Source organism: Eleginops maclovinus, chromosome 1, assembly GCF_036324505.1.
Source record: "Eleginops maclovinus isolate JMC-PN-2008 ecotype Puerto Natales chromosome 1, JC_Emac_rtc_rv5, whole genome shotgun sequence".
NCBI classification, from domain to species: Eukaryota; Metazoa; Chordata; class Actinopteri; order Perciformes; family Eleginopidae; genus Eleginops; species Eleginops maclovinus.
Genome location: NC_086349.1, coordinates 6,932,661 through 6,941,757, shown reverse-complemented (window position 1 = coordinate 6,941,757; position 9,097 = coordinate 6,932,661). Strand labels below are relative to the sequence as shown.

Genomic DNA, 9,097 nt, shown 5'->3' with positions numbered 1-9,097 from the left:
AGTTGGAGCAGGATAGACCAATGACGGGCCTGTTAACATACTGATGCATTTAGGGTCCTTGTTGTGACTTCATGAAATACTGTAGGTGTGAAAAAATGTAATGTTTTTTAACCCAAACTGTTTCATTGAAGAGTTTTTCGTTTAATTTTTCAATGGAAAGAGAATAATAGGCAGTATTACATTGAGTATTTGTGCTCTGAAGCAGGCTAAAACATAAATAAAAGAACAAGTACAGTTTTGATTTAAGATAAGATAAGATGTACCTTTATCAATCCCCGTGGGGAAATTCAAGCGTTTATGCAGCAACAGAGAAGAGGAAAAACAGTACAGATTCACACAGGGGTATGAAACACGTAACGGTTTTAAAACAAACTGTTAGAAGAGAGAATAATAAGTGATGTGGGGATATATACATTTGGAGTGCATATTGTTAAAAATATACACGTGTGCAGAAGAAAAGTACATTCAAAGTTATTGTGCAAAAGTGCAGGCTTGATGTGCAGTCCGGGTTATTGTCAGTGAGTTATATGGTTAACCCCTTGTTGTGCAGCCTGATGGCTACAGGCACAAAGGAGTTTCCCAGGAGCTTAGTGCTGTGCCGAGGTGGGATGAGTCTGTGGCTGAACGTACTCCTCATCTTCACTACATGGAGGGGGTGGGAGGGGTTATCCAGGATACTGTCCAGTTTCCTCTTCGTCCTCCCCTCAGCCACCTGCTCCAGATTGTCCAGTTTAACTCCAACAACAGAGCTAGCCTTCCTAACGAGCTTGTTCAGCCTGTCAGCATCCCGTTTGTTGGTGTTTCCAACCCAGCACACCACGGCAAAGAAGAGCACACTGGTCACTACAGACTGGTAGAACGTCTGCAGCAGCCTCACATGTTGAAGGACCTGAGCCTCCTCAGGAAGAACAGCTTGCTCTGTCCCTTCGTGAAGAGAGCATCAGTGTTGTCACTCCAGTCCAGTTTATTGTTCAAGTGCACTCCCAGGAACTTGTAGCTGTTCACCACCTCCACCTCCTCCCCTCTGATTGGGATGGGGTTAGAGACCTCTTCGTGCTCCGCCTGAAGTCCACCACCAGCTCCGTAGTCTTGCTGATGTTGAGCTGGAGATGATTGTTGTCACACCAGCCTACGAAGTTCTCCACCAGGGCAGGATTTATATAGAATTAAATGTTGCTGATCAAAATTGTACACATTTTAAATATTAATGCCAAAATATATTTTTTGCATTACCTGACTGATTTCCCACTCCATGTTAAGACCTCTAGGAGTTACATAAACGAATAAATGCAAGTGCAGCAGCAACATCTTTTATGTGTAGGCCTACTGCTGTCATGCATTCTTGTTTATATGTACCTTTGATAGACACACAGGCCATCCTTCAAGTTCAACAAATACATTCTTGTCAATTTAGGTAAGATAAACAAAAAATAACAAATGCCCTATTTCTTGTTGAGATACATGTTTGTTAGCTGATTCAGCAACCTTATGGTAAAACATTTCCCAGCAGCACATAAAGGCATCATTAACTAAGATAAACCTGTAGTATCATTTAGGGATATCAGATTCGTTTTATTCTTGGTTTTACCTAATGTTAAAGGCATTTCTTATTCCTAATATTTTCTCCTGCTTTTAATGTTGATTTGACTGTTTTTTAGACACTGCAGTAAAACTATCACCAACGGAAAACAGCAGATGGCATTGTTGTACTTTCCAGCAAAATGACTTTGTTGCAGACACAGACCATCATTTAATCAAATCAAAGTGTATCTTTAATAAGGACATTGAAAGCTTTCTAAATAACTGAATTATAAAGCATATCCCCCGTGTTTTATAACCAATATAATATCTCATTAAATTACAATCAATTGAAAACATCAGACTTTTGCTGAAATTGCACTCGGGAAGAAATTGTTCTTTTTTATAGGGACTCTATTCATTATTTTATTATTATTATTATTGATGTTTTTACTGTATGGGTTAGACAAAGTAATTGTCTTGACTGGGATAGTAGGGGAGTTGAATAAAATATGTTCAGCACATACCATATGTCTTCTTTTATATGTCTGTACTCGCTGGTTTTTAAACAAACACTTACCTAACGTAACAAAATGATAAACAGCAGCCTTTAAATTATTATAATCAAAGCCTTTTTGCTATGTGAGACCCACAGACAGAATCAGAGTGATACCGGAATGTATGCTTTACCATCAAAATAAAAGGCTATATTTGTCACTGGGGAAAGATGTAAAATAAAACACAGTAGCTTTATAAGGCATTGTCCATTGATTTATCTATTTGAAAATGACCTTTTTATTTTACAACCAATTGTGTTTCTTGTTTCCCTAAACATTTCAACATGAATCCAATTCATGCTGATATCAGTGTTCATGTTAAATAGAACATATTTATCTCATTAAGCTTTGAACTCTTAACCGTGCTCTTAAATCTAAATAAATATGTTATTAAGTTCAGTGCTTGTTGAATTTATCAGTAAAGTTGTGCGTAAATATTGTCTTTGTTCACGGTAAGAAACAATATTTTCTTTCTCAAAGCAATTTTGAGCAATTTAGTCCGAATATGATCAAATATAAAATATGAAACATGCATGTTTTCTGGCACCTTGATTGTGTTTTATGTGTCTAATTTATGTACTTTGTGTCCCTTTATTTCCAACGCTGCTTTGCTTCTATAATTGTCTTTCCCGGTAATTGTTTTATTTTGAAAGTGCAAACAGGAACTATATCTTTCCTACTACACCAAGTTTGACGCCTGTGGCTCAGTGGTCGGGGTTTGTCAGTGTTGTCAGAAGGGCAGCATGAGACCCCTCTCTGCACGGATCATGCGAACATCGGAATATTTGGAAGAAAATACAGTTTGACAGCTCCCTCACACAACAGGTAAGCGTCAAGTATTTGCTTTTTACTAAGAAGCCACACACTTGGAGCAGCAGCGTCACTAATTGCACTGGTTTTATGAGGCGTCACTTCAATGTGGTCGCGTGTAATGTGTCCATGCAAGTCAGGATCTGGTGATTTACCCTCGTGAAGAAGAACTACGGCTATTTCAAAAATCTTTATAAAAATGAAACTTATAAAAAATGAACACTTAACTTTTATCTCCCAAGAAACTGACATTTGTTTGGGAATGAAGTACAAAGTGCAATTACTCTATAAAGTCATAATTGAGAACAATGGAAATAATGCAAGTTCTGATAGGAATAGTGTGGTGTATATTTCACAATTGATATTGATAAAATAGCCATTGACTGACATAGAGGCAGTATATGTGTTTATAGTAATCTGTGAAATAGCCACTGACTGACATAGAAGCAGCAAAGGTTGTTATAGTATTCTGTGTTTTTCTGAACAGGGTCGTAAAGTGTATCATTGAAGATGAATGCAGGTTGAGGGAAGGTCACACCCTGAGTTGGCTTGTTGCCTGCTTCTACAGTTGCAATTCTAAGTACCATATAAATAGAAATAGAATAGAGTTGAATAGACAGCCAGTGTGATTATCTCCACAAATATGAAACACAACAGATGGCGGATGAGTCCTTGGTCAATACAAGGAAGCATATACAGTGGGTCACAATACAGAGGTAAAAGTTAATTGCATGACATTAAAGATGGGCAATATTGCAGTGATTTGGCCATTAACTGGAAGCCGGAGTGTATCCTCTCATTAGCAGAGAGCTGAGACCCAATTAAGCTACAGTATAGTCAGCAGCTTTAGAAGTATTGTCTGAGCTTCACAAAAACGGGCCACTTGTGAAATGTATTTGGGTTGTGACTTCAAAGTCAAATTGAGAATCAAGAGAGAATCAAGTCAAAATTCTGAGAGTCAGAGATTAAAACAGAGTGAAGTTACATTTGTGGGAATTACTGCTGAAATCGGAGAGAAAATTCTGAAATGTGAGATAAAATCCCCCAAAATTTGTATTAAAATCTAAATTATAGAGGTAAAGCCATAATATCGAGAACATAGTCAGACCTGAAATTCGTTTTTTAATGAAATTTAAAAAAGCTTTTCACATTAGTTTCAGAATTTAGATTATTTTCCTCAGATGTCTGACTAGGGACTTAATGTGACCCTAGTCGTCCTCTGTAGATCTTTTGTGTAACCTGAGGCGCTGTAGGCCTACATACTAATAAATAAATGAAACCAGACTAAAAAAGTCTTACTTACGGAACAATTTAATAAACAGAATGGTGCAAATTAAACAAAAACTCTGGGTTCTGGTTACTAAATAGATTTTCTGTTTAACATGAAGTCAACTTCCAAAACACCAACATAGAGTAAAACAACATGGCGGCTTAGATACACAAAGCTACTTTGAACCTGCCTTCTGCAAGTTGGATACATTGACTAGTGCTTTGTTGCATTCTCTCCGAATTTGCATTTCTCCCGGGCTGATTTTCATTTATTTTTACATGCAAATTAGCAATCACCAGTAAACCCCACAGCCTCATTGGAGTAAGCAGAAGTCACTTGATGTTGCCTGCTGTGCCTGACACCTGTATACTGCAACGTCTTTAATAGAGTAACATGTTATTTTGATACCACCCTGTCCTTGAACATGCCAATGCAAAACTTGCAAGGCAGCTTTTATTTCACCACCAGAGGCTATTTCCATGTGAGCTTTGTGTGTTCCTATCTCTAATTGGCTCTATTTAATTGGAGTATCTTTAGGAATACCCTCTATGACAAGTGCCAAGTTGTAATTCGCACACCCTCCACACGGATCTCAGACCAGCTCCTTGCTTGATGTTTGAACAACTCGCACTCTACAATCTGACCGTGGGAAACTTCCCCCAACCCACCACCACCAGCGTGTCTTTTTGACTAGAACAGGCTGCTCTTGCCAGGCCGCTATCAGGGTATTAATAAGCGTTTACGCAGCTACTTTGGTCCCAACCCCCAACTCGCTCCCCAGCTATCCCCCCATTTCATAACACAAACAAGCCAACAACACACACACACACACACACACACACACACACACACACACACACACACACACACAAGCACACACATACCCCTCCCCCCCTTTTGGTTCCCTGAAAAAACATGTGCTTATTTCAGGCTCGGGGGAAGATAACTGACACGGCAGGGTTGCATAATAATACTCGCAGAGGTTGTGGTTGGAGAGCAAATATTTCCTATCCCTGTGCACCATGGGAATTGATAGGACTCAACACATGCTTGAGTATTTTTGAACTACTTACTCTTGCTATAAAGCTAGTAAAAAGTCTTGCTTGTAGCTCATGTATGGGACCTTTTTAACTACAAGAAACATGTCGTTGATTAAAGGGACCCTATTATTCTAATTTTCAGGTTTATATTTTATTTTGTGCTTCTACTCTGATACGTTTACTTGCTTTAGTAGTCAACAAGGTTTTTTTTTTTTCTCATACTGTCTGTGCTGCAGCACCTTCTTTCACCCTCTGTGTGAAACCAGAGCCCAGTCTGCTCTGATTGGTAAGCTGGCCTCTATTGTGGTTGTTCCACAACTAAGAGATGTCCTGCCGCTTAGCCTATCATTACAATGTGTTGGAGCGCCAATCAATACAAATGCGAGTATTTACGTACGTCTGTACGTAAGTAAACAAAGGAGTCCAATCGAGGTGTTTCTGGCAGGAACGTGAACTTTCGGATATCAGCCTCTGCAGACCATTTACATGCACAAAACATAACACACTACAGGAAAGGGAAACCTCCAAAAAGCATAATAAGGCCTCCTAAAAAAGGAAATGAGAGGGTTTCTTTGTGTTCTCGGGGAAAAAGGAAAGACCTCAGTGATATTAAGTGAGGATAAAAAAAGAATGAGAGTAGATGCTTTGGTGATGAGACTGGTGTCAGGATGACCATATCTGAGAACTGTGTCAGGGTGTGCTGCCTCCCACACTGATTGATAGTTAGGGGGGTTATAACAGTGCTGATATCCTCTCTCATTTTAACCTAGGGGTCAGTCAGCTGTCTGGTGGGAGAGCCTGCGTTTGTTGGAAAGTTACAGAGATGTGATCATATCGTGTTTCTACGATCAAGTGTAAGAGCAATGTTTCTTTTCTGTGCTGTGAATGGCCTGCGCTGCTCTTATAGCCCAATAGGAACAAAAAAACGACAAAAAGACATTGCATGGTGGGTCTATACGTAGCTCCACGCGGGGGGAGAAAGAACCATAAAAACAAACGAGGGATGTGGAAAAATATCATTTGTGTAAATCAACTTAGAGCTAGCTAAGAGGTTTATTAAGGAGGAAAAAATAACATATCACATCACTATAAAACTTCCCCAGTGGATTATTTATTCTGTTTTGTATGTTTACATATGCAAATGAGGGATTATTTGTATATTTGTATGCTCAAATCTGGAAAGGCAATCTGAAAATTGGATAAAGACAGGATCAAAATTCTTATTTTGTTTTATTGAGGCAATTAGTGAACACTTCTAGAAAAAATATTATTGCCCATGAATTCGGAAACATTTTCTTTTCAAACACATTCCACTTATTATATAGACACAATCATTTCATGAAAAGAGGTAAAACATATTTTGTTCCAACTTTTTTTGCACCAGTGTAAATAGTGCTGCTAAAGTGAAGATTAAAAAATATTTTGAGAAAATATTTCCCCTGTTAGTTATTTATATTAAGACAATTATTTTTTGTAAGTCTTACGAAACCCTTTGCTTAAATACTAAAGCGAGACATTATCTAATGCTAACTTTAGGTGAATATAGGATAAATCAACATATCCAAAACAGGCAAAATATCAAAATAAACAGCTTAATGTGTGTTTGGATGTTTACCTCTCACTTGTATGAAAGAAGACCATGGCGAGTAAATTGACCAGTGCATGAAACAATGATTTTAGTGTTTCGCCATAATAGCTGCTTCTAAAACATTTGTTCCTTGAAGGCTCTGCATATTTTCTTCTTCTCCTACCCCCTGCCTGTAGGTTCACGTACCCTGTGACCTTTAACTGAACCTCCTTGTGGTCATTGCAACAGGATTATATGTGTTGACTGGTTGTTTACTCTCACTGTGCTCCATACGTGTTTTGTACAACATTTTATTGCATTTCAAAGTAGTGGCGTCCCCGTAAAGAGAGATTATTTCATATTTTACATATAAACATTGAACAAAAATATGTAATTTTGCCGTAATCCATTTACATGTTAAGATGTAATGATATTAAAATGTATGGTATATAGCTAGTCTCCCTTTCCTAGCTGGTAAATCAGTTTTAGGATATATCAGATTAAGACAGTGAAAGCTATTGTTTCAATAACGTATGCATGATGAATTACAGATAGTTAATAGTTTTTTGCATTGATTTCAATTTCAATTATTTTAATGATTTTAAAGTTCCAACTTCTCAAATGTGAAAGTGTGCTAGTGTAAAGCAATACTCTTCTATTAAAATAAACTCAATGTTTTTGTTTCTGTTAACATTTTATAGACCACATGCTTAATGGATTAATTGAGAAAATAATTATTATGTTTAGCCCTACATCATATACGATATTTCCTTAATTCCGTAACGTCCTCACTTTTCAGTGTCTAACAGGGACTTTGTGTGTTCATATTAACGTGTCCTCCCTGTGCAAGCCCTTTCCCTGTCCCTTTGTGTATGGGCAACAATGGCTTATTTTTAACCCGTTGGGCTGTTTATAAATTAAGAGGGGGGAAAAGGGAGGAAGTGGTTGCAGGATGACTGAGGACGATATCCTCCTCAACCTTCATCCTTCCTCCGCCTCCCTCGCACACACTCTTGGTGTTCGTGCTTATCTAGATCCCCTGATGGAATACATATGGTAAACATTTCTCTTCAGATGGAGCCCTGGCCACATTATAACACTGATTTAAAGCAGCTTAAAGCCTATAGTAACTCTCACTGAACAGATTAGAAGATGGACTCGAGTCAGCCAAACTCACTTTATTTATCTCATAGCTAAATGTTAGGATAATCTATATCTAATATTCAATACTCATACAAAAATGTGAATACTAATTCAAATAATTGGATACTTACATATATTAGTAATCAACCACTAATATTCGAATACTAGAATTATCATACTATACTAATATTCGGATACTCTTTCATATTTGGATGCTAAAACTAATATTCGATACTCATACTATTATTTGGATACTCTATAACAAAAACGTATAATCAGCAGTGTTAGGTGTAACGGCGTTACAGTAATGTATTACTTTTTGCTGTAACGCAGTAATATAACACATTACTTCTGAAATGTGGGTAATATAATACCCGTTACAATTCTCAGCAATGCAGTTTTTAGCATTTAAAGCCCTACTTTTGCGGTTATTTTTGGTGAAAGTAACTCAAAGTAACGCAAAAGTAGTGTAACGCATTACAGTTCAGAGACAGTAATAATGTAACGTAACTTATTTCTTTAAAAAGACAGTAATAAGTAATATGTACTGTATTACATTTTGGAAGTAACTTGCCCATCACTGATAATCAGATACATTAAAGCTGATATTTGGGCACTAAAACTAAGATTTGGATACTGATGCTTTATCACTAATGGATATTAAAACTAATATTTGGATACTGATACTATATCACTAATGGATATTAAAACTAATATTTGGATACTGGTACTATATCACTAATGGATATTAAAACTAATATTAACTTAACTAAGGTCTTAAAAAAAAGATATTCACCGTGTTACTCTGTCCTGTTTTCTCTCATTCCAAACCGTGACCAACGCCAGCCTCCCTTCTCTGCAGAACGCATTTAAAAAAGTAGTAATAATAAAAAAAAAATTTGGAAAAAACAAAAATTGCGGGCTTCTTCATGCGACGAAGCAGGCCTACCTCACCCCTGCGCGCCTTCTCTCCCTCTCTCTTATTATCTCGTTATCTCGATATAACAAAGATCGTTTTCTCGTGATAACGAATTCATTTATAACATGTTCGACTTGATTTCAACCATTTCAACCTGATTTCAACCTACAAGAGCTGCCACGAACGGCTTCCGTAGCCACTAGCTGTAGGTGTAGCCTACCCGACGAGGCTGAAGTTAGAATCCGATTCAGAGCTTCCGATTCGGCAGTTAAG

The 9,097-nt window shown here is 37.5% G+C and overlaps 1 protein-coding gene across 2 annotated transcripts in view; it reads left to right on the top strand.

The window, feature by feature from the left end:
• The first annotated feature begins 2,759 nt into the window (after positions 1 to 2,759).
• calcrl2 (calcitonin receptor-like 2) overlaps positions 2,760 to 9,097 on the top strand; it is a 30,399-nt gene continuing 24,061 nt past the window's right edge. Inside the window, exon 1 of one of the 2 annotated variants that reach the window (XM_063881868.1) lies at positions 2,760 to 2,900. The gene's annotated coding sequence lies outside the window, so the exon portion shown is untranslated. The remainder of the gene's footprint in view (positions 2,901 to 9,097) is intronic. The other variant, XM_063881860.1, reaches the window with a different exon arrangement.